Raw genomic sequence first — 24,508 nt, 5'->3', positions numbered from 1 at the left:
CTGCTCCCAAATACTGAGGATTGCAATGCCAAATGTTTAGGCACCTAGAAAATCACAGGAAGAACACTGCAGTTCACAAAGCCCGAGTTAGGCACCTAGGCTCCTATACAATGAATGGGGAGAGACAGGTGCCTTAAGAATGTGATCCACAAAATGCCAGCATGTTAGATAGCTCTTGGTTTAAGCTAGGCAATAGGAGATGCTGACAAGAGGGGTGTGTCCTAAGCCTTACCACTCTCCTGGAGATAGTCATGTAAGTCTGAGGTACAGGAAGGCACCTATCTTTGCTAGCAATCCACAAACTGGCGAAGATAGGTATACCTCTAATCCTTGTGTGGAGCCCAATCTGTGCCCAGAGGCCACTTAATGCCACACAAAACAACCGGAGCTGGGGGATGGAAAAGGATCTCCTTTTTAACATTTTGCCCACTGGTAGTAGTCCATTTTTTGCGGAGTTAGGCAGCCTCTGAGCTCATGTACCACATCAAGCCTCCCAACTTAGGAGGAGGAGCACCTATCTTCCTCCAATTTGCGGATTTCTCTGAGGTTTAGGTGGGAGATAGGCATCCAGATGCCTAGAGTGAGGCAGCTTGTCCATAGGCTGAAAAAATTTTACTGCAAAAACTTAGGTGCTGAGCAAGTTTAGGTGCCTCTAGGGTTAGGCAGCAGCTGAGCCAGAGTTTTGTGAATCGCAAAGGTGCTTAAAAACAATCTGGGGGCTAGATGCAGAAGTACCTGTGTGGATCCCTGCAATAGTAAACAAGCTCAAAGAGCCATATACTGCACTGAAAACGTTTTAAGTGATTGAGAAGGATAGATATCTTACAAGTGCCACATAACCATTTGTGTTAGCCTGGCCACAATTCTCACATGCTCAGCTGTCAATCTCAGACTGCCACAAAAGATATTTCCCCTTTAAATGTTTCTTGTCCATCACCTAGTTTTATAAGGGGAACTACAAATCAACATGTGAATCCCAGCATGAATGTATCTGAATTACATACAAGAACACACAGCAAATTTTAATTGCAGGTTAATCCAGCAACAGAGGAGGGAAGTTAATTATTGAAATTAGCTGTATCAATAAACGTTTCCTTTTGATTTAAATAATACTTATTAATAGAGGAAGGTCATTCTTCTTGGGTAAAAATAACTAATTACTGTTGATGTTGATAGAGTAACATGGAATTTATATTTTATTAATGGCCATATCATTTAGTTAATAGGAATATGTTGATTTCCAGTTAAATGATATAAATTGGCACTCCTGATAAAAGTGGGTTGCAGTTTATCATGCTTCGTTATGAACAAAACACATGACCTTTATTTAAAAAAAGAAAATAAAACATCACAAATTGAAAATACGGCACACATCTGTATAAATCAAGGATGCAGAGCTTGTATCTGGGTATTCACTTAAAAAATGTGAATTTGGGTTGATAAGTCTGGTGCGGAATTTCCAAATCTGCACCACTACTATGTAAAGAGCCTGATCCTGCCTTTAAAACACTGACAGCTAAAAGAACCAATGTCAAATACTACCCAGTCCGAGGAGTAAGCATGAGCATAGCTGAAAACATGTATGAAATGTGAAACATTGCCAGTGCTTAAGAGTAAAATCTTACCAGGCTAAGGCTACAGTCATGATTTTTCACATATCTGTTATGTTGGAGGAAATGTACCCCACAAATCCAAAAAATGGGTCAGAGGATTGTACAGTGTCCATGAATGTTCTGATGGATTATTCCATACGCCATGACACAGAATTCAACATTATATGTAATAATGGTAGAAGTAATGATGGGCTTCAATTTTGAGTGTTATGGTTTGGGGGCTAGTTTGGGGAGTAACAAAGGATCTCAGTAGCATATTGGGATGAAAGCACAGCCAACTGTTGACATAGCTAGATGCTCATCATAATGAAATGAATATATTTTTGTTTTAACAGTTACATCTGAGGTTCTGAAATCTTACCAGTGCTGAAGGGGAAAATTTCAGGTTAAACTGAAAAGATGATATGATACTGTGATTTTATGAGAATTTATTCACAATATAAAACAATGAGCTTGTGAAAGACTGGAATCTCTTCTTATGTCTATGCTATAAACAACCAAGATCATTATTTTTGTGGGATATGGCAGATGTACGTTACAAAATATAGGTAATAGACTGTCCCATAGTAACTATGAAGATACAAAAACAATGAGGAGTCCTTGTGGCACATTAGAGACTAACCAATTTATTTAGGTATAAGCTTTTGTGGGCTAAAACCCACTTCAGCAGATGCATGGAGTGAAAAATACAGTAGGCAGGTATAAATATACAGCACATGAAAAGATGGGAGTTGCCTTACCAAGTTGGAGGTCAGTGCTAATGAAGCCAATTCAATCAGGGTGCATGTGGCCCATTCCCAACAGTTGACAAGAAGGTGTGAGTATCAGAGGGAAAATTACTTTTTGTAGTGACCCAGCCACTCCCAGTCTTTATTCAGGCCTAATCCGATGGTGTCAAGTTTGCAAATTAATTCCAGTTCTGCAGTTTCTCACTGAAGTCTGTTTTTGAAGTTTTTTTCATTGAGGAATGGCCACTTTTAAGTCTGTTATTGAGTGTCCAGGGAGATTGAAGTGCTCTCCTACTGGTTTTTGAATGTTACAATGCTTGATGTCTGATTTGTGTCCATTTATTAACAAATAAATAATTAATAAATAAATTCTTGTCAACTGCTGGGAATGGGCCACATGCACCCTGATTGATTTTTTTGTTGTTGCTATTTTTGCTGATACAGACTAATATGGCTACCCCTCTGAAACCTATGCATAAACAGTTGATAAAAGTCACATGTTATGTCAGCTGAAGTCAGTATTAATCTCTAGCCACAACATTTGCTATTAATATACATGTATTACATGCATAACATGCCTTAATGTGGGTTTCGGCTAATCCCACCTAATTTGTCTTTGACCACAGGCTTTCAAAACACAAATGCAGATGACCTCTGGAAACTTCTTTTTTTCAGATATTGGTATCCAAACAGGAGTACTGAAACTTGATTCAAAAATTGTCTGTCCCTTAAACACAGCCAAATGCTTGTCTATCTGTACTGCAATTCTGAAAACATGACACTCTAACTGTATATATAATTTCTATTTTGGTAAGCAGTGATGGAGAATAAAAAGAGAAAAAAAGTCCCTGCAATTTATCATCACAGCAACTGAAATGATTGATAAGAACCCAATTTACACTGAAAGTGAACAATTTTAATTTGCAACACTGCAATCATTTGCTTGTTTGGTACTAATGAATGTTGTGTTTAATCATACATTTTGCTCAGCATTGGCACATTATTAATTGAAAGTGTGGAGAAAAAGTTGGCTGAATTAATAGAGTTGTAAAATCTCCAATGGAATTATTTATTTATTTATTTATTTATTCTCGTCTGTGTGTGTTTTTAATCACCAAGAGCAAAAGTCCTCGTGAAAAAAATTTGTAGAGCTAATAACATAGAAAGCCTTGACTTTCACTGACACGTTTGATGTGCATTTTCACATGACCTTTTCAGGGTAAGGACTAAAACTTAAGAAGTTTTACAAACAAGGCAAAATAACGAGGTATGTGGAGGAGTAAAGTAGAAGTGTAAACAGTGGGTGCAGTTGGAATGAAGATATTTGAATCTGAATGGCCAGTTAATGATTCAATTAGTTTTTTACTTGTTAAACTACGGTAATCCTTCTTTACTAGCTCTTCATATTGAAGGCTTTTGAAAGGAAGAATTCAAAGGATCTTAAGACAGAAAATTCTAAAAAAGTAAAGCCTTTTGTAAACCATTACTGCTTCTCAACAAAATACTGCCTATTGAAAATATGAAGGATGTTGGACAGATATTTTACTGAGCCTAAGATTCTGAACAGGCTGGTTTGAACAAAAGCTGTAAATCTGAAGGGATTCCTTTAGTTATGGAGTCTATTATAAATGAAGGATAGCTTTAGGATCAGGGAGTCCCCAGCAAAGATGTTACTGGGAGGGTGACATCCCCATAACCTCTCCCTCGCTTCCATTCTCTGATCACTTTTCACTCATTTCTCCATACACAATCTTTTCAGTCTTTGTTTCCTCCTTTCTCTCATCTCTTTCCTGCCATCTCCTATCTCTATTGGTATATGGTTAGGTGGGGTGTCAATCCACAGCAGTAGATCCCACAATTGTATGTCAATCTGGGAATGTCCCACAAAGTTAGAGGTCAGCCTCAGCCTAGTGTGTGATGGGTTCCAGAAGGTATCTCTTTAAAAATATGTGGTAGAGAGTCCTTGTTATAAGGACATGATGATTGCTCAGGTTAAAGTAACCTATTAGAATAACTACTAATGAATAACCTATTAGAATAACTAATGAATGACACCTGCCAGTTAGTGGCCATAGTACCAAGATTAACTAATAGTTGCATGTAATCAAATAACTGTTAAGTAACTGCTTACTTAATGCATTACTCAAATCAAATCCAATCCAATCCTGAGAAGCAATCAAATCCAATTACGTTGCAGGCCAACAAGTAATGCTATCAATTTAGATATTTTTCCTGGCAATCTGTCACGCCTGGCCAGAGTGAGTGATTATTAGTGATACCTTAGTCAGTTTGGCCACAGTTTCACTGCATAATTTGCATGCCTCCTGCAAATACAATCAGATACTTGTGATCTATTACTTCTACAAGAAAGTAATCATAAGCATGCAACTGGTTACCTTTTTGGATCCAGTAACATATCTTAATTACCCTTAGACAGTAAGGTCTTTTCTACACACAAACTTTCACCAATGCTACCAGATTAAAATGGCGGTGTTTTTACATGTACTTTGCACTCACTGGGTGAAATTCATTCCTGGCTAGTTCTTTAGATAGGAAATCAGAAAAAAAGCACTGCAAATAAATTAGGATGAAACTCATCCTGGAGCAAATGACCTACACACTTACAGTGCATATTAAGAACTTTCCACAGGCACCATGATTATGGATAGATGTAATCCATAGAAAAAAAAGGTTTGCATAGCTATAATTATGTTACAACCTTTTATTTGATACGCTACATTGTGCAATCACAAAACAATAATGTAGGGTCTCTGTTTTTTAATAGCAACTATCAAATGTTTTCTTGTGTTACAATTAAATAACAAGTGTTCTGAAATGGTTATGAATATGATTATGTTATTATAACCAGTGGTGGTGACAAACACTATTATCTTCTGAGGACAGACACAGCATACTTAAAAACAATTAAAATGATAAGCAAGAGTAATCCCTCCACCCAACTCAGGAACAAGTAGGGTGCTTTTTGGTTCACATACAAACCCTTCATTTTTAAATGCTCTGGGCGTTAGAATTCCATATGACAACATCACCAATTCTGATTGTTTCATTATAGCAACATTCCCAATGTTTCAGGACAAGAAATGGCTCTTTGACTGACCTTGATCCATTTTATTTTCCCTGTAGTTCTCACATTTGTACCCTATGATATTTTCTTCTTGTAAGTGCTCATCAATTTAATTTTTCATTTATTTGTGGCTGTACAGTAACTCCTATTGCTCCTTTTGGACTAGACTGTGACCCAGAGACCTCTTGATGCCAACTGGCAGAGACCATAAGGAATACAAAGGATTTACAGGGATCCCTTGGGTCTAATGTCTACATAATAGTGCACTAAAGAGTGGCATGTGTGGTCTCTACCAACAGCCAGTGTAATACTGGCCTTTCTAAACATTGCAAGATGTATTTATGGATGATATTTAAGGAGTTATGTATCTGGACTGGAAATTATGTTCTTAATGCCATGAAGTTAAAAGCAGGCCACCAGATTTTTTCCAGGCAGTGAGTAGAAGACACACATTTTTTTTGGTCTGGTCAGGTGTGTATTGCGCAGTGTATGTCTCACAATGTAAGCATGTCTACATGTGGAGCCAGATGCTGATTCACAGATTGCAAGACTGACAAGAGAGGGAGACCACAGGAAAGAACAATCAGTAGGGGGCTGCTGTTTTATGAAAAAGAACAGAGAACTGTCATGACAGATATAAGGGTACCAAGAGACATCCTTCACGGAGGAGACAAACTGCCAGCTTGTTGCGTCACAGCCTGCTGGGTTGGAATACGCTGCAGACTTTGGGTGAGCCAAGCTTCATTATACAGAAAAGAGTCTTGTTACTTAAGTCTGGGTTATAGAAAGCATGCTATGGTTTTATTTTACATGTAACCAGCTGTTTTCAATATTTCTACCTACGTGCTATAATTTGAATCTCTGTTCTTTGATAACAAACTTGGATATGTTTACAGTGAAAACAAGTGCTGTGTTAAGTGGAGCAAAGGGTCACGAACTAATTGCAGGGGGAGCCCACTGGAAACACATCAGTGATGATTTCCTATTTGCAGTTACATTTTGAGACCTATAAGTTAGCCAGTTTTTAATTCACTTAATGCATTGTGCCATGTTAATTTTATATTGTTGTAGTTTTTTTTACCAAAATGTGGTATCAAATCAAACATCTTACAGAAGTGTAGTATATTGCATCAACACTATTACCTTTATCAACCATACTGGTAATTGCATTAAAAAAAGAGATCAAGTTAGTTTGACAGGATCTATTTTCCATAAATCCGTGTTGGTTTGAATTAATTACATTGCCCTCCTTTAATTCTTTATTAATCAAGTTGCATATCAGCTGCTTCATTATCTTGCCCAGGATCAATATCAGGCTGACAGGCTTATAATTACCTGGGTCATCTCATTTACTCTTTCTAATAATGGGCAATTTAACAACTTTCAGTTCCAGGCTATGCTATCATAGCTCATCACCATCACAAGCAGTATAGAATGGCTTCTTAAATTACAGAAGGGCTGTCTGCTGGCACATCTGGTCCAAATGACATCACAGAATGGGAGGCAATATAGGTGAAAGAGTTTACGCTGATTAATGTCTACTAGCCTTCATCAGTTAACTGGCCAACCCCACTCTGCCCACCTTTTCAGGTCCTTCCATGAACCGTGGTGAGTTCATTGGGGACATATAATTGGGGATACACAGAAGGAGAGAGTTTAATGAAGTGGGCAACAACATAGAGGGAGAGAAAGAGAGTCTAATGCACTGGGCTAACCAATATGATGAAAAGCAGACAAAGATTTCACAGTAGCAGGTGGACAACCAGCTTTTCACTGCTATTACCTTTTCATCTTCCATGCAACTACTGCTAGTGGTCATAGAACGGAAGGTGCTTGAATGTTCCTGAAATCTCAGCATTGGCCATCTTTGATCACCATGCGCCTGCGGATATCAACAGTCTTTTTAGACAAACTAGAGATGTCTTTCAGCAAACTGGCTGAACTGGACTTGACGTCCATCCATATAAATGATTCCTACCACACTTTCTCCAAATTAGTTCAGGCAGCTGCTAAGAAATTGAACTCTAGAGGCTACCAACAACAGTATATGCCTGGAAGGTCTTAAGCGTTACCAGGAATTCAAATTTTCTGGTAACAAAGAGGAGACCATTAATAAGAGCAAGGAACGTGTTCAACAGCTGAATCAAACCAAACATGATCGATGGAGTGAGACATTTACAAAGATAGATTTTGCACATTTTGGCCAGGAATCTTGGCAGACCAACAAAAAAGACTTTATGGAGACTCCAGCAACAGCAAAAAAGAGTTTCCAATCACTGTAAATGTTATCACACCCCAGCTAGTAGCTAACCAAGTTCTGTGTACAGCCATTAAGTCTTTCAGCCTTGTGGTCAAAGTTAGGTTACAAAGAGGTGTCAGGATTCTAGTGTACAGTCAAACTTGATCACTTTTTTTTCTTCCAGACAAAGAGCTGGACCAGGCCGTAAAGCTTATGAAACAAGAAGGGCTCCAGGCCTGGATTATATCCATATGGATTTCCTACTTCACCTAGCCCCAAAAGCCAAAAACTGGATGCTTCAGTTCCTCATCTGATGGCTCCAGGTTAATTTCATATAAAAAATCTGGCACAGGGCAAATTTAATGGCCATTCTGAAACCGGGAAAACTGCTAGATAATCCCAAGAGCTACTGACCCATCTCTCTCCTTTGTGTCACATCTGAGCTTATGTAGAGACAAATTCTGATGTGCATCAATGTGCAACAATCAAACCACAGCTGTCCTTTGTTCGGGCTGGCTTCAGATGAGGATGGTGTTCACATGTTCAAGTTATTCACCTAATACAAAACATTGAAGATGCCTTTGAGAGGGCAAGAAAGTTGGTGCTGTTCTAGTGAATCTGTCAGGTGGATGTGAAATTTGTCTGGCAGCTGTGCTAGCCACTAAGTTGCCACAGTATTCCCTGTAAGCCCATGATGCAGTTCATCTTGAAATGATGAATCAGAGCTTCATCTTCAAAGCTGGAGATAGTCAGCTGGCTTTAGACATCTTTGTAACTGACTCCCACAACGCTCCATTCTAGACCTCTTCTCTTCAACATGTATACTTGTAACTGACAAACAACTAAGGTCAATAAATAAATATACACAGATGACATTTGTCTCAATGGGGTAATGATCTGCAACAGGGGTTCTCAAACTTCATTGCACTGCGACCCCCTTCTGCCAACAATAATTACCACACGACCCCATAAGGGGGGACTGAAGCCTGAGCCCGCCCTGGGTGGTTGGGGCAAGGGGGCAAAGCCAAAGCCCAAGGGCTTCAGCCCCATGTTGGGGGGCCTGTAACCTGAGCCCTGCCACCCAAAACTGAAGCCTTCGGGCTTTGGCCCTAGGCAGTGGGGCTTGGGCTTCAGTTCCCGGGACTCAGATTTTGGCCCTTGGCAGTGGGGCTTGGGCTTCAGTTCCCGGGACTCAGATTTTGGCCCTTGGCAGTGGGGCTCAGGCTTCAGCTTCGGCCCCAAGCCCCAGCAAGTCTAACACCAGCCCTGCCGACCCCATTAAAATGGGATGATGACTTTCTTTGGGGTCCTGACCCACAGTCTGAGAACCGCTGATATACACAGTATTAAAGGGTCACTCAGCCAGGACTTGAATACTTTGACCATTTACCTCTGTCAGCAGATACTTACCTTAAATGCGTAAACTGGTGGCCATAACCTTCTATTTGAACCATCTCCTGGATGATTAATCCATTACAGTCTGTATTGAGGATCCTACACTCTCTTTCCAATGGCATAGAAAGTATGCTTATTAAGTTTTCAGATGATACCAAAGTGGGAGGGATTGCAACTGCTTTGGAGGATAGAATCATAATTCAAAATGATCTGGACAAATTGGAGAAATGGTCTGAGGTAAACAGGATGAAGTTTAACAAAGACAAATGCAAAGTGCTCCACTTAGGAAGGAACAATCAGTTTCGCACATACAGAATGGGAAGAGACTCTCTAGGAAGGAGTACGGCAGAAAGGGATCTAGGGAGTTATAGTGGACCACAAGCTAAATATGAGTCAACAGTGTGATGTTGTTGCAAAAAAAGCAAACATGATTCTGGGATGCATTAACAAGTGTGTTGCGAGCAAGACACGAGAAGTCATTCTTCTGCTCTACTCTGCACTGGTTAGGCCTCAACTGAGTATTGTGCCCAGTTCTGGGCACTGCATTTCAAGAAAGATGTGGAGAAATTGGAGAGGGTCCAGAGAAGAGCCACAAGAATGATTAAAGGTTTTGACATGACCTATGAAGGAAGGCTGAAAGAATTGGGTTTATTTAGTTTGGAAAAGAGAAGCCTGAGAGGGGACATGATAGCAGTTTTCAGGTATCTAAAAGGGTGTCATAAGGAGGAGGGAGAAAACTTGTTCACCTTAGCTTCTAAGGATAGAACAAGAAGCAATGGGCTTAAACTGCAGCAAGGGAGATTTAGGTTGGACATTAGGAAAAAGTTCCTAACTGTCAGGGTGGTTAAACACTGGAATAAATTGCCCAGGGAGATTGTGGAATCTCCATCTCTGGAGATATTTAAGAGTAGGTTAGATAAATGTCTATCCGGGATGATCTAGACAGTATTTGGTCCTGCCATGAGGGCAGGGGACTGGACTCGATGACCTCTCGAGGTTCCTTCCAGTCCTAGAATCTATGAATCTATGAATAATCTATGAAATGTCACTTATTTAGGAGTCAAACTGGACAGTAGTCTAAGATACTAGTCCCATCTAGAACACACAGAAAAAAATCACCTCCTGCACTGTCTTCATCCAGAGGCTAGCAGGGCCCTCCTGGGGAGCAGAGTGTTTTATGAACTTCAGTCCTGGTGCTGGTATTTGCTCCAGTGGAATCATGTGCAGCAGTTTGGGGCAGAAGTCAGTATACTCATCTCAGTGATTCAGAGCTGAACACAGTCACCTGCATCACTACTGGTTGCGTTACCCATACATCAACATCTAATTTATGTGTGTTGTCTCATATAGCTCCCCCAAAACTTGATGAGATTCCATCATCCTTAAAACTGCGTGGAGGGCTATGATGGAGGAAAACAATCTGCAGCACACAATGGTTCCAACAGATGCAAATAAGCAAAGCATGCTCCTTATAAGAAGATCTGTCTGCCTCCAGAAGAAAACACCTACACCTCCCATCCCTGCCAACTTGCCACAAATGGCTTCATGACATTCTCTTTCAGGTGCTATTCGTTCACCTATGCCTAGTGCTGCCAGCCCAATGCCAATCTTAGATGACCAATGGCCTATTAGGGCCAACAGCTGTGTCCTTGCAGAGTGGGAGCAACTCTGAGATAGAGAGACAGCATATTGGCACATTTCAGAAACTCTAACTGACACAAACCCTGAACTAGGCTGAACAGGCTGCTGAAGGAAATGGCCAGAGCAGCTGCCACAGTGCAGAAATTTGGCTCAGTCCAATCTTCACAGTGTGACTGTGGGGCAGCGATGCAGATTGTCAAACATATGGTGGAGGAGCACACAATTAGAAGACTGGAAGGTGGAATGCAATGACTTGCTACCCTTGATGATGCAGCAGTTAGATAGCTAAACTACCTAGGTATTGATTTGTGACACATGAAAGAAGAAGTATACTGCAGCTGGGAGCATGCCACCGAACTTGGGTAGACAAACTCATGCTAGGTCAACTCGAGGTAACATGTTAAAAACAGAAGTGTGGATATTATGCTACTAGTGGAGGTTTGGGCTAGCCACTTGAGTTCAGACCCATCTGAGACCCTGGGTCCAAGCTCGGGTGGCTAGCCCAAGCCTCTGCCAGTGTCACAAAGTCCACACTGCTATTTTTAGCACTCTAGCTCAAGCTGACCTAGTGCGAGCCTGCCAACCCGGGCTGGGAGGCTGCAGTGCAGCTGAAGGCCCAGATCCTACAAACACTTACCCATGGGAGTAGCATTATCCATGCACATAGGCTCACTGATTTAAAACAGTTAAAAATTATTTAGAATTATGCCCTCAGTGACAGCACTCTAGAATCTACAGTCTGTGTTCTGTGATGATTAAATTAAATTGAGTGCTAGGATACTTGTGAACTATTATTCAATTTAATAACAATAACAACAACCAAGAATGTTACAGGAAATCACCATCTAGTCATCTCAGAATGCCATTTGTGTCTATGTTTCAGCTTAATTTAACAGCACCTATGTGAGATGATAAGACAACCATGTATTCCTTTTGCCTTCCTTCCTACTTTCTTATGACCCTTTGACCACACTCCTGTCCCTGTTCTTTTATTAGTTGTCCCACTATTAGTGGGTTTCTGAGGCCCTGTGGAACCTCCCCTTAGGCTGGGGGGGGATCCGTTAGCATGGGGCGGGCTTTGCCCGCCCCGTTTCCCGGAAACCCAATAGATACTTAGTGCTGCAGTTGTCTGATATTATGCACAGCAATGGTTTACGTGCAAACTGCAGTTTTAAAATGTTGGAGAATAAAACTAAATGCTTCTGACCCATTTTAAATGCCTTTTGGTGCAGTGCAGCATGGATCATTTAGAGTCAAGCTGTTCTAAGTGCATACAATTAGATTTGATTTAGGTCACTCATCCTACTATAGGTCAACTAACATTTTCACTTTGTATCATAGCAGAATTCCTCTGATGCTAACCCAGTCATAATGCAGAGTACAATTCCTTTGTTTTCACTATGTAGAAGATTTGGATTTTATCAATCCCTAGCAGTTGTCTGAATTCAGTACTTCCTCCCTTATTTACTGCAGAATTGCTTCTATGTTTAGGTTCTTTTTCCTGCCCTATAATCTTTCTGTTATATCCTCAGGATCCTTGTCACTACTAAACTAGATTAAGGTCCTGATTCCAGATGAGATTAAAGATTAAGAAACTTGGGGATATAAAGAAACTTTCAATGTGTTTTTTTCCCACAAGGCAAAATGTGTAAAGTTTAAGCATGCAGAGGAGTGGGACAAATGCAATTTGGTAACAGTTTTGGGATTGTATTCATTACATGTAAGTTTAAAGCAGTCCCAGCATCTCATAAAGGAAGGAAGCCTTCTTTTAAGTAGTGTTTTGGACCATTTATATTCTGTGGGGTGGATTTTTCACCTTTTCCTCTCCTGCAGGGAGCATGAACATGAGAAGAGCCATAGGGCACAGTACTGGCTAGTGTGCTGAGTTCATTCCATGTATATGTTACTAGTAGGAGAAGAGAGCCCCTTCAGGCTGCAGCCAAGAAGCACTAGGAAAGGATTTTATCTCTCAGGAAAAGGAGGCATAACAACAACTAAGAGCAGCTGAGAGGCATAGTCTTTAGTCCATGGAAAACATGAGTAAAACTGAGACAGTCAGATATTTCTAGAACCCAAGAGAGCTGGAGGATCTCAGCAAAAAAAGAAAGTTATATTGAGTAGTAATGAGAGGTGCTACTAAGAGAGTTTAAGGGAGGATAGAGGGGTCTGTTTAGGTCTACTAAACTCTTCAAAAAGTGAGATATCCATCCTTATAACAGCACCCCCCAAACATACATATGAGCTGCAGATATCCAGATAACAACGTTGTCAGCTAGTCTCCACACTTGGGATATCTGGGACAGAACCCAGGGTTGTCAGTTTCTAAACCATAAATCTCTATCACTTGAACTAATGGAAAATTACTCTTAACTGCAGCAATAATTTGGCTTAATAGACCAGCCACTTGAGGGCGACAGTTACATACACTTGAGCAGGTCTATCATTTGCTTATTAAAAAGAAAGTGATCTGCCTATAGATTCAGCAGTCCCTTAAATAGTGCCCTGCCCTGCTTAGACAAAGCTCATCCTTGATTTTTTAGGATTCACAGGAATTCAAATGAAACAGGTGAGCATCAGCTGTAAATTTCAACTAAACTTTCACATTCTCTCTGTTGCAAGGAATGGGTAAAGCTAAGAACAGTTGCCGAAGTTTGGCCTAATAGACAATAAACTCAGAGTCAGTTCACTGTGGACTTGATGATGATACTAAGGCAGGGATAGGCAACCTTTGGCATGCAGCTCGGCCCGCCAGGGTGCTTACCTTGACGGGCTGCATGCCAAAGCTTGCCGATCCCTGGTATAAGGGAAAGTTGGGAAAAATGTAACTGAAAAAGTTGGAGGAACTTTAGCAGCATGATATAAATGAAAAAATATCTATCTGATGTATCTATCAACCACTGTATATCATCCCCTCTTTAATATATTTATCTTCACAACACCTCAGAGGTAGAGAAGTGCTATCATCTCCATTTTACAGACGGGAACATGAAGTATGGAGAGATTAAATGACTTGACTGAAGTCACACAAGAAATCCGGGGCCAAGCAAGGACTTGAAGGTCACATGAGTCTTAGTTTAGTACCACAATAACTGTTGCAATTGTGTCTGAATCATATACATGCAAATCAAGAGTAAACAAAGTGTTTATCTCTTCATTTATTTATTTTTACTGTAAGAGGTGTGATTGGTTGGGAGAACATTTAAAGTGAAAGATGAAGGACTCAGATGAACCACTCATTTTGTAATGGCCAGAAAGCTAACAGTAGTAATCGGTGTGGCAAATATTACAAAAAAATGGGTAAATATGACAACTGATGGCTGGTGCTTAATGCAAGCAAAATGGGATAATTTTTGTATAAAGGGATCTTTCAATTTCTTCCTCTCAAAATATTATAGAAGTTAGCAAAATATCCAAGCGGATGTGCAAAAATAAGAAATCAGTTGTTGTTAGAAACATAACTGGTTTTATTACATAGCAAATATAGATGTTATCATGACAGATCAATGGACTGTCCTAAACTGAGGTGAAGCTGTGGTAGAGTGAGGTGCTAGACAAAAGTTCCTCCTGCTCAGAGTCTTTTACATCTTTCAGTTGCTTTCTTCTACCTCCCCCTGGAGGTTCTCTTGCTTCCCACCAATTATAAATTATATGCAATTGGCATCTATGTCAATGTGAAGGTGTGTGTGATGTCCAACGGCAGCCCCATCGCCACAGGCAAAGAGACAGAAATAGTGTTTGAGTTGCAGTTGGAAGGCAGTAAATTTACCTGATTCCTTAATATATTTTCTCCAAAAATCGCCTTTCAAAGTTGCCACTGTAATGTCCATCTAATTGGTTGCAACATCAGTCTTTCTGCCCCCCCCCCCCCGCATAGGGCTATTGTTCATAGCACCATTTTGTCCTCTACCATATAAATAAAATGACTTGTGTGGATTAAATCACTGATGCTTTTTAGTGTTATGTGATTAAGAATCCTGTCACCTCATTTCTTAAAACGGGGGAAATATTAGAATGAGTGGGTTCCAGCCATTGCTGGACAAAAGTGCTTGTATGTCTCTGGGGGTACGTCTTCACTACTGACCGTATCAGTGGATAGCAATCGATTTCTCGGGGATCGATATATCGCGTCTCATCTAGATGCGATATATCGATCCCCGAATGCGCTCCTGTCGACTCCGGAACTCCACCAACGCGAACGGCGGTAGCGGAGTCGACAGGGAGAGCCGCGGATGTCGATCCCGCGCCATGAGGACGGTAAGTATCTCGATCTAAGATACTTCGACTTCAGCTACTCTATTCACGTAGCTGAAGTTGCGTATCTTAGATCGATTCCGCCCTCCTAGTGTAGACCAGCCCTGGAAAAAGAGATACTTGACTAGTCCAGAGGAAGAACATTCCTGTGGTTAAGATAAAGGCCTACTTAGATCTAGACCCCATTCCTGGCTCTGTCAGAGACTGCCTTTGCACTCTTGGCCAAATCAATTAATGTCTCAGTTACCCATCTGCAAAATAGAAATAATTATATCACCTTTCTTCCATCTTTTCACTGCCTTATTTATGTAAATTGTAAGATCATAGATGCATGGACTATCCCTTACTATGTTTATACCCAATTCTTACTTTAGCACAATGGGGCTTCGATCGTAGTTGGAACTCTTGAGGCTCCTGTTATGGAAATGATAGTAAGTATTGAATGTGTAAAGGAAAATTAAGAGTAAGAGTTGAGGAGGAGAACAGTTATAGCTAATGGCATTGTTAACATTCATATTTATGGCTTAATATAATGTGTAGCTGTTACATTAGCACTTTTCCTCAGTAGATCTCAGAGCGCTTTACAAAGGGAGTCAGTATCTTTCCCCCCCATTTTGCTGATTGGGAAAATGATTCACAGAGAGATGAAATGTCTTGCCCCAAATCACCCAGCAATTAGTTGTAGAGCTAGGAATAGAACCCAGGTCTTGAGTCCCAGTCCAGAATAATCCACTATGCCCAATATAAATGCAAGGCATATTCATGTGTGTGGGAAAAAGTAGAGCAAAACGGGTTTGCATGTTTACTGAGGGCGCTGTTCCTTGAAGGAAGAGTTATTTTGGACTTGTAGCCCATTAATGAACAAGGTACTGTACTCAAAGGAAAACAAAATAGATAATTCTTAATAAATCATTACTTTTTGGCTATGCTGTTTCATTGGTGAATGGCTGAACTGAGACCGGATTAATGTTTCAAGCTGCAGTAATGTGTAGTAGTTGAGATTTAATGTTCTTAAGCATCAAGATCCATAGCACTGAAAAGTAAAGAACGGTCATATCATCTTAGGAAATAGGCTATAAAGGAAGTAGAGTTTGGTCTGCAGGTATCTCCGATCTTACAAGAATTTAAATGGCAAATTGTTAATAAAACATTATTTTGTTCAGACCACAAAACCGCCTATGAATTATTGTCCTATACAGTTGGAATATGACCAAAAAACACTAAAGATGAAAAGCTCATTTCAGGATATCAGATTTAAAAGTCAATGTTGTATTTTGTTTCTAGATAAATTGTAGTCTCCACCTTAGATGGATAAAAACATGCTTCCATCGCTGGAAGATACTGTACAAAAGGCAAGTGCTTGCAAATACTAGGGTAGCTTTTGCAAGAGAAACGAGGGAAGAAAGCTGTTGGAACTGTAGCCACACACAATGCCTCCACCCCTCAATTTGCCATCAGAAAGTGAGGTGGGCTACAGCATTCTGTTTAAGCCACATTTCTGAAGAAAAAACCCCCACAAGTATATGTTTGTAAGTTCATCCCTATTGAACAAAGCATTTGTTTAACTTTAAGCACTTAACTACTGAAGTCTATAGGACCTTAAGCACATGCTTAAGTGCTTTACTGAATGAGGGCTAAGAGTCAGAACAATGTAGAGAGATACCTGAATGCAAAAACTAAAGCTTTTGAAGACTGAAGAAATGGCATTGAATAGTTCCTTTCTTACTTAACTAGAACCAATCATCCTTGAAGGGCCAGACTTTCCAATCATTCATGGAGTTGTACCAGGACCAAAAAATCCTTTTTACTCAATTCTCTTTGCACATATTAAAGAAACACCTCCCTTGTCCAAGTTACTCAGTGTACTTTTATCAGACCACATTTCAAGTTCTGACCAAAACTTTTAGGCTGATACAGTACTTGAAAATTTTACTTAAAAGCCAACATGATTTTTTATGCCTTAAAATATTGAAATGCCATGAAATGTAGGGCACTAAAAAATTTTAACCCCAAAAAAGCAGCCCAACGTTTATCTATTTGGAATGCATTCAAGTCTGTTCAGTAGTCTCACTCTTACCCAAACGTTCTATTCTTCACTAGAGGAAGAATCGTCTTCTTTCCTTAGAAAGTTGGGTTCAGTGAAGGGGTAACAGGTGGTGTTTAGTGGACAATGATGTGCAGGAGGTCAGACTAGATGATCTGGTGGTCCCTTCTAGCCTTAACACCAGGGGCGACTCTATGTATTTTGCTGCCCCAAGCATGGCAGTCAGGTGGCTTTCGGCAGCATGCCTGCAGGAGGTCCGCTGGTAATGCGGATTCGGCGGCACGTCTGCGGGAGGTCCGCCAGTCCTGCACCTTTGGCGTACCCACCGCCGAATTGTCGCAGAAACCGCAGGACCGGTGGACCTCCCGCAGGCATGCCGCCGAAGGCAGCCAGACTGCTGCCCTTATGGCAACTGGCAGGCTGGCCCCCTGCAGCTTGCTGCCCCAGGCATGAGTTTGGTGCACTGGTGCCTGGAGCCGTTCCTGCTTAACACTATGATTCTAGGCATTATGGTCCAAGGAAGAAAAAAGATAATTAATTATCTAGTGCCAACAAATGTCTCCCTGCCTTTCATCAACTAAAGACATTGTTTCAGTGTATTTGGTTAAAATCTTGCCTTTCATTATGCACCAGAATGTGATACTCCTTATTTAGGCCCTGATCCTGAAATACTTATGTTGCAGGTATTAATACATAAGTGCATGAGTAACTTTGCTCACATGAGTAATGCCATTAAAGTCAATGAGATAACTCATCCAACACTGATTGAAGTCTACTGAAAGGCCCTCATTGATTTCAGTAGGTACCAGACTAGGTATGTAAAGGTATTCACATGCATGAATATTTGCATTATCAGGGCCTTAGAGTAACTGTTGCATGAAAGCTTTTAGTTGAAAGGGGAAAAATCTGTATTGTCAGCATTAGTACTTGTGCAAGAATATGCATCAATATGCTAGACGGTAGTGTTTTTGAAAGAGTCTTATGGCCTATTGGGTTATTAACACATCAAAATACATGACGAGTTTAGACATTATTTTTACATGCATATATGCTTATATGGGTTTACTATATACATTTTGGAATTTCTCTTTAATATCAGTAACTGAAATTCAATTTCATTAGTGAAAAACATTCCTGGCCAAAATTGTCAAACTTCAAATTACACTCCTACCACACCACATCAGACCATATTTAACCACCTATATAAAAGTGCCTGATTTTAGAGGTGCTGAATGCCCACAACTCCCACTACATAATAAATGTGAAGAATATACTGAAGTCAGCATGACTTATTGATACTCAGCAGCTCTGAAATCAGTTCATTTCTTTTTATTTAGGTGCCTGATTTTATTTTAGGCAAGTCTGAAAATGCTGACCCCTGTATTCAGACAATTTACTGCATATTTATACAGGGATACATGATGTTATGCATTTAATAAACTTCTATGAAGTATTTTTCTCTTTTTTAAACTACAGCACCATGGAAATCAAACTTGAAATGACAGAAATCAGAGTGGAAGCTACACAGAAGAAAAGACACTGGAATAAGGTTAAGGTTGTGACACAAATCAACAAAAGCCAAGAAATTCAAACTAAAAGCTGATTCCCTGGGATACATTCTTATCTTGAGGTGTAGAGATGTGAACTGAACCCCATTCACATTGTGATGAGAATATATTCCTCCATCTATACCTCATTACACTAGAAGAAAAGCAAAAGCACAGTAAAATGTACAAGAGTGGAATGTAATAAGGATTGTGTCTAGTTTCAAAGCTTTATAGAAGAACATTGCCTTGTACTTAACTTTAAAGCACTGTAGGAAAAAGTCTATAAAAAACAAAGCTCTATCCCTCCAATATGGCAGAGACATGGAGTTTCTTCTATTGTGTGGACACACATCAACACCAACAGCACTTGAAATAAAACTATGGTCATGTAAATCTTTCTTATCTGAAGGAAAGCTATGGGCTAAGATCCTCATTCCCATTCCAAGGCCCTTTATACAACATAAAAGGTCTGAAGCTGCACCTATAGAGCCTCACTTTAGGTTGAAGGCAGATTCCTCTAGTGCAAGAACTATGGAGACAGCCATGAAGATGCCTAGCTAAAACCCTATTATAAGCCCTGGCATAGGGGATGTGCCAGGAGTGGGGCTAGGAGTGCTTGTGACATGATGTAAAGAGCTGTCTAAGTTACTTCCAGGACCACTCTGCCCCCCCCCAGAACAGCCCAGGATTGAGAGGGTGCAAGGTGATCTCCCCCTGGGAGCTGAGCCACTGAAAATATAGAAGCAGCAAAGAGTCCTGTGGCACCTTATAGACTAACAAACGTACTGGAGCATGAGCTTTCATGGGTGAATGCATCCAACAAAGTGGGTCCAAACCCCAAACAAATCCGTTTTACCCTGAATAAAGCTTATACAGGGTAAACTCATAAATTGTTCGCCCTCCATAACACTGATAGAGAGATATGTACAGCTGTTTGCCCCCTCCCCAGGTATTAATACATACTCTGGGTTAAATAGTAAGTAAAAAGTGATTTTATGAAATACAGAAAGTAGGATTTAAGTGATTCCAAGTAGTAACAGACAGAACAAAGTGAATTACCAAGCAAAATAAAACAGAACACACAAGTCTATGCCTAATACAGTAAGAAAACTGAATACAGATAAAACCTCACCCTCAGAGGTGTTCCAGTAAGCTTCCTTTTACAGACTAGTCTCCTTCTAGTCTGGGTCCAGCTATCACTCAGACCCCCTGTAGTTACTGAGCTTTGTTCCAGTTTCTTTTAGGTATCCTTTGGGGTGGAGAGGCTATCTCTTGAGCCAGCTGAAGACAAAATGGAGGAGTCTCCCAGGGGGTTAAATAGACTTTCTCTTGTGGGTGCACACCCCTCCCTTCCTCCCTCCCTCTGTGTACAATCTAGCTACAAAATGGAGCGTTGGGGTCACCTGGACAAGTCACATGTCCATGCATGACTGAGTTCCTTACCAGCCAAGCCACATTCCTCAGAAAGCTCAGATGTGGATTGGTGTCTCCAAGTTCATTGGTGGCTTAAGGGCTTCTTGACTGGGCACTTACCGAGAATAGTCTTTTCTCAGGAAGCTGACCAACTGCTTCATTGAGGCTATTTAAAATTAAACAAGTACATAGCCAATATTCATAATTTTGAATACAAAAATGATACATGCATACAAATAGGAGGAATGTATGCAGTAGAGCAGAACCTTTACAGAGATATGTTACATGGCATTGTCGCAACCCTATACATAGTTATGGTTCTGTATGGCCAATTGTCGGTCCACGGCCATCTTGTTCTGCTAAAAGGACAAGGCAGCCTCCATCTTGGACCAGGTTCTTGTTCCACAGGAGAGGGCAGAGACCTAATTCTGCCCAGCAACACCGTGGTGTCGTGTGCAACCCATAGAGTGCGGTGTGCAACATTTTAGTGCTGTGTGCATTTTCCCGCTCTTTCTGCCTGGTCCTCTAGGGGTCAGGCTAGTGCCTTGTGCAGAGATGCTAGTGTGCCGTGTGCAGATCCTGTTGGCGTGGGGGGCAACAGTTCAGAGCCTGGAGGGTGTAGGAGCCAGGGACCAATCAGATGCTGACACAAGTGAGTGAGACCCTTCGAATAAAACTAGGTTTCCCCCCAAAATCTTTGTGGAGTGTCTGCGTGTCAGCTGAAGGGCCTGATCAACCTTTCGGCCAGGGTCTCCTCCCGGTCTAGCTAGCTCGTAGTGTGGAGTATCCGCGTGTCAGCTGAAGGGCCTGATCAACCTCTCAGCCAGGGTCTCCTCCCGGTATAGCTAGCTCGTGTCGTGTCGTTTTGGATCCATTCTATCAGCTCGTCATGCTTCTGGTGTCTGTTCTGCTGGTCAGCTGCGCCTGGAGTGTGGTATTTGCTTTCTAATTTCTGACAGTTTGCTTACCTAGCTTCCTCTTTTTTTCCCCCTCCATAACTCGGTACCAAGTGTGTATACAGTATATGAGAGTTGAATTATTGAGCTCATAATTGCACAGTTGTCTAGTTTGTATAGTTGTTCTGGGTTTTAGTAGATAGTTAACTATAGACTGTTTTAAGTTGTGTGAGTTACTGCTCTGTCTTTGTCTGGAGTGTTTGGTGCTAGGTGCTGTCTCCACCTGAGGATTAGCTGACCAAGGGGTTTCTGTCCCCGTGGTCTGTGTGAGTGGAATCTGCACAATCGCAGCCGCACCACACTCTGGGTAAATCCCTTAGTGTGAAAGCAAGGGCGGTTGAGGCAGTGGCCTGTGGGTCTCTTTTTCTGTGTTGCACCGGGCACCGCTCTGACGAACCCGATTTCCATCTTGTGTAATTGGTGTGTCTGCCTACTCAGTGTGAAGCAGTGAGCAGTATAGATTTGTATTGTTAATGATTTTTGGGTGTGTTTGTATTGTTTAATAACATCCCAGCTAAGAATTGCCCCCCTCCTCGGCCAACGTTGTAACTATCCCCCCAATAAACGCAGCCACTTGGCTTTAAACTTAATTCTGGTCCAGCCTGGTTTTTCCTCTCCCAATACAAAGCTTATCGAACCGCAATCGGTTTTGGACAGGCATGTGTAGCATAAAACATATTCCAGTTATGTCATATATACATTCATAAGCATATTCCCATAAAGCATTATGTGGTGCAATGTCACAGTTGTGTCCTTATTAACTAGTTAAATCATGGGTTCATTGTGGCAGCAACTCTGCCACAATGATGCTATTATCCAAATTCTGATCTCATTCACATTAGTGTATATCTGGATCAACTCCATTAAAGTCAGTGGAATTCATTTCGATTTATGCTGGCTTAAGTAAAATCAGAATATAGCCCCATTTTTGCAATTTTCCCTAATCCTCCTAATCTGGGGCTTCACATTAAGCAATTGAGTGTTCAATTCCCCCATTTCTCCTTTTAAATATTATAGAAATTATTCCCCTTCCCTTTATGTATTTTCTTTGTATTAAATCCTACATCTTTACCCTTTCATGCAACAAAATGCCTAGTGTAATCACAAGAGAAAATCTCTTAGCAATTTTATCTTTTAAAATGTAAGTAATGAATGGATTATTCTCTTTTGTGTTAGAGTAGGGATGCAAGGAGTTGGAACACTGTGAAAGAAAATTGGGCTCAGAGTAGTGGTCAGTCCATTCTCAGGCAAGACTCCAGGTGGCTTCAGGGTGGAATTCAAGGTACTAACCTTTTAAAGTCCTAAAGAGTTTGACTGTGGATTAGCTTTCAGTCCACCTCTTCTTGTGGGAACCCCATTTGATATCAGCAGATGGGCTCAAACTGCAGTAATAAAGAGAGGGAGCTGCCAGCAGGCTGTTCTTGGTGAAAAGCCCTTGAACCCTGGAATAAGGTGCTCCTAGTGGTCCATCAGATCCCTGATTAGATAACTTTTCAAGCACACTATAAAGATTTTTTTCCTTATGCATTTGGAGAGGGAGCTGTCTGATCTTTAAAGGGATTATTTGTTGTTATATTAGGATAAAAGCTTGAGGCACTTAGATAATAACTGCAAGGCAGTGTGTGGTGGAAATCAGCATTGGAATGAGATTTATTCAGTCTTGTGAATTTAAAGTTTGGTCCTGGGCAAACTCAGATGGGTGCTGTTCAAATAAACAAATCCTACATACTAGTAAATGCCTTTTACAGTAGTGAGTTATGTGGGTTGAAAGATCAGCCTATTCCAAATATTAAATGAGTTAGCATAGGCAGACAAAAAGTGTTAGATTCACCAGTGGTGTCAATTGGTGTAGTTCTACCTAAGTTGAGAATCAGGCCTCAAGTCTATTGTCTGGTGAGCAGTATGTTCTTTATATGTTTTCCATGAGCCAATTGTCATATGATTATCCATGGTGAAAGCAAATTTCATTTATCCAGGGAAGCAGTGCACTGAGTCTCAGCCACCAATCAAATGGGGAGGGGGGAAGACTGAACGATAAGGAAGTAATTTGATTCAGAGATTTAATTGAACCCTTTGACACCTTCCTCCCTCATAAGGGTCAACCTATTTGAAAAGACTGATGTTAATCATGTAAATAGCCATCAGTTTAAGGCTAATGACCATGTGGGAAACTTTCAGACAGAGCGACACAGTGAACAGTTTGAACTTTGACCATCTTCCTCCCTCTACCAACATCCCACACTGTTAATGAAAGATTCTGTTAATTGCCAAAAACTGCTTTTGATTTGATAGGTAAATCATGGAAAGATGTAAGGGAATTCCTTTTCATTTTTACTCCCTCCACTCTTTGAAAATAGAAGGATAAGTGTCACTGGTTTAGCTTTATATAGGGAATTTTCCACACAGCTCTCTTTATTGTTCACCAAACCTGTGTGTGACTTCTGCAGTAAGGGCTTGATTCTGAAAGGTGCTGAGCACTCCTGTGATGTGCTGACTTTAGGTGGAGTCATGGACACTCAGCACCTTGCAGGATAGAGACCTAAGGGCATTCTCATTTAAATCATAAACTTAGTAGGTGAAATCTTGCCCCAGTGGAAGTCAATAGGAGTTTTTCCACTGACTTGACTGGGGTCAGAATTTTACCCAGTGAGTCTTTAGGATATGATTCTACAAACACTTATGCATGAGGCACTTTACTCCTGTGAGTAATTACACAAATGTATTCTGGATAGGGCTCTTATGTAATATTGTCTGTCAAGAATTCAAGGTACACCATGACAAAGAACCAGGAAGATATTGTTATATGCTAGATAAAACTCAGCCTTCACATATGATGGCACATCTCCCACTGAAGTCAGGAAAAGTTGTGTCTTTTTGGGCGATAGCTGGATCTGGTCTTGTTCAGATATTTTTTCTGAATCAAGCCTATCACACATACAGTATTTCTGTTTCTTCAGTGATGGCCTCCATCAGCAATGGTAGCACCAAGCTTCTGAGTCAAGCTGCCAAAGTACAAGTGACGTGAATTTCTAGCGAGGCGTCTTATTGTAAAATGGGACTCAATCATAAAGTAATCATGCTGAGAGATCTAGAGAAGGAGGAAAAGTAATTGGTTGAAAAATTAGCATTCCCATTTCTGGATTGTACACTAGCATTCTCCCTATAAGGGAAGTGGTATATAATTTAACATCACATCTCAAAATGTATGGATTTTAAATAATTGACTCAAGAAGTATGGTTCATAGGAACCTTAATGCTGAACAGGAAAGTGTTTTCAGACTGGGGTCTATATGACAAAATTCTATGTGCCCTTTCTATAAGTCAGAGCTAGAGTGATAGGAAGTTTGCATGCTGAAAATAAGAAATGCATCGAAATTATTCAATTTTTCTTTTTTCTTATCAGCCCTCCAAATCCCCTTTGGCTATGTTTCCCAACAGGAAAGTCCGAATGGCAGTACACATCAGATATTTCATATCAGACATGCCAGCTTTCCTTTGAATCAAACACTTCCTTTCTTCTATGGATTTTTTTAAGGCTGGAATAATACAGTAACTCCTCGCTTAACATTGTTGTTATGTTCCTGAAAAATGCGACT

Source organism: Mauremys mutica, chromosome 3 (genome assembly GCF_020497125.1).
Source record: "Mauremys mutica isolate MM-2020 ecotype Southern chromosome 3, ASM2049712v1, whole genome shotgun sequence".
Classification (NCBI taxonomy): domain Eukaryota; kingdom Metazoa; phylum Chordata; order Testudines; family Geoemydidae; genus Mauremys; species Mauremys mutica.
Note: the sequence above shows the minus strand (reverse complement) of the source record.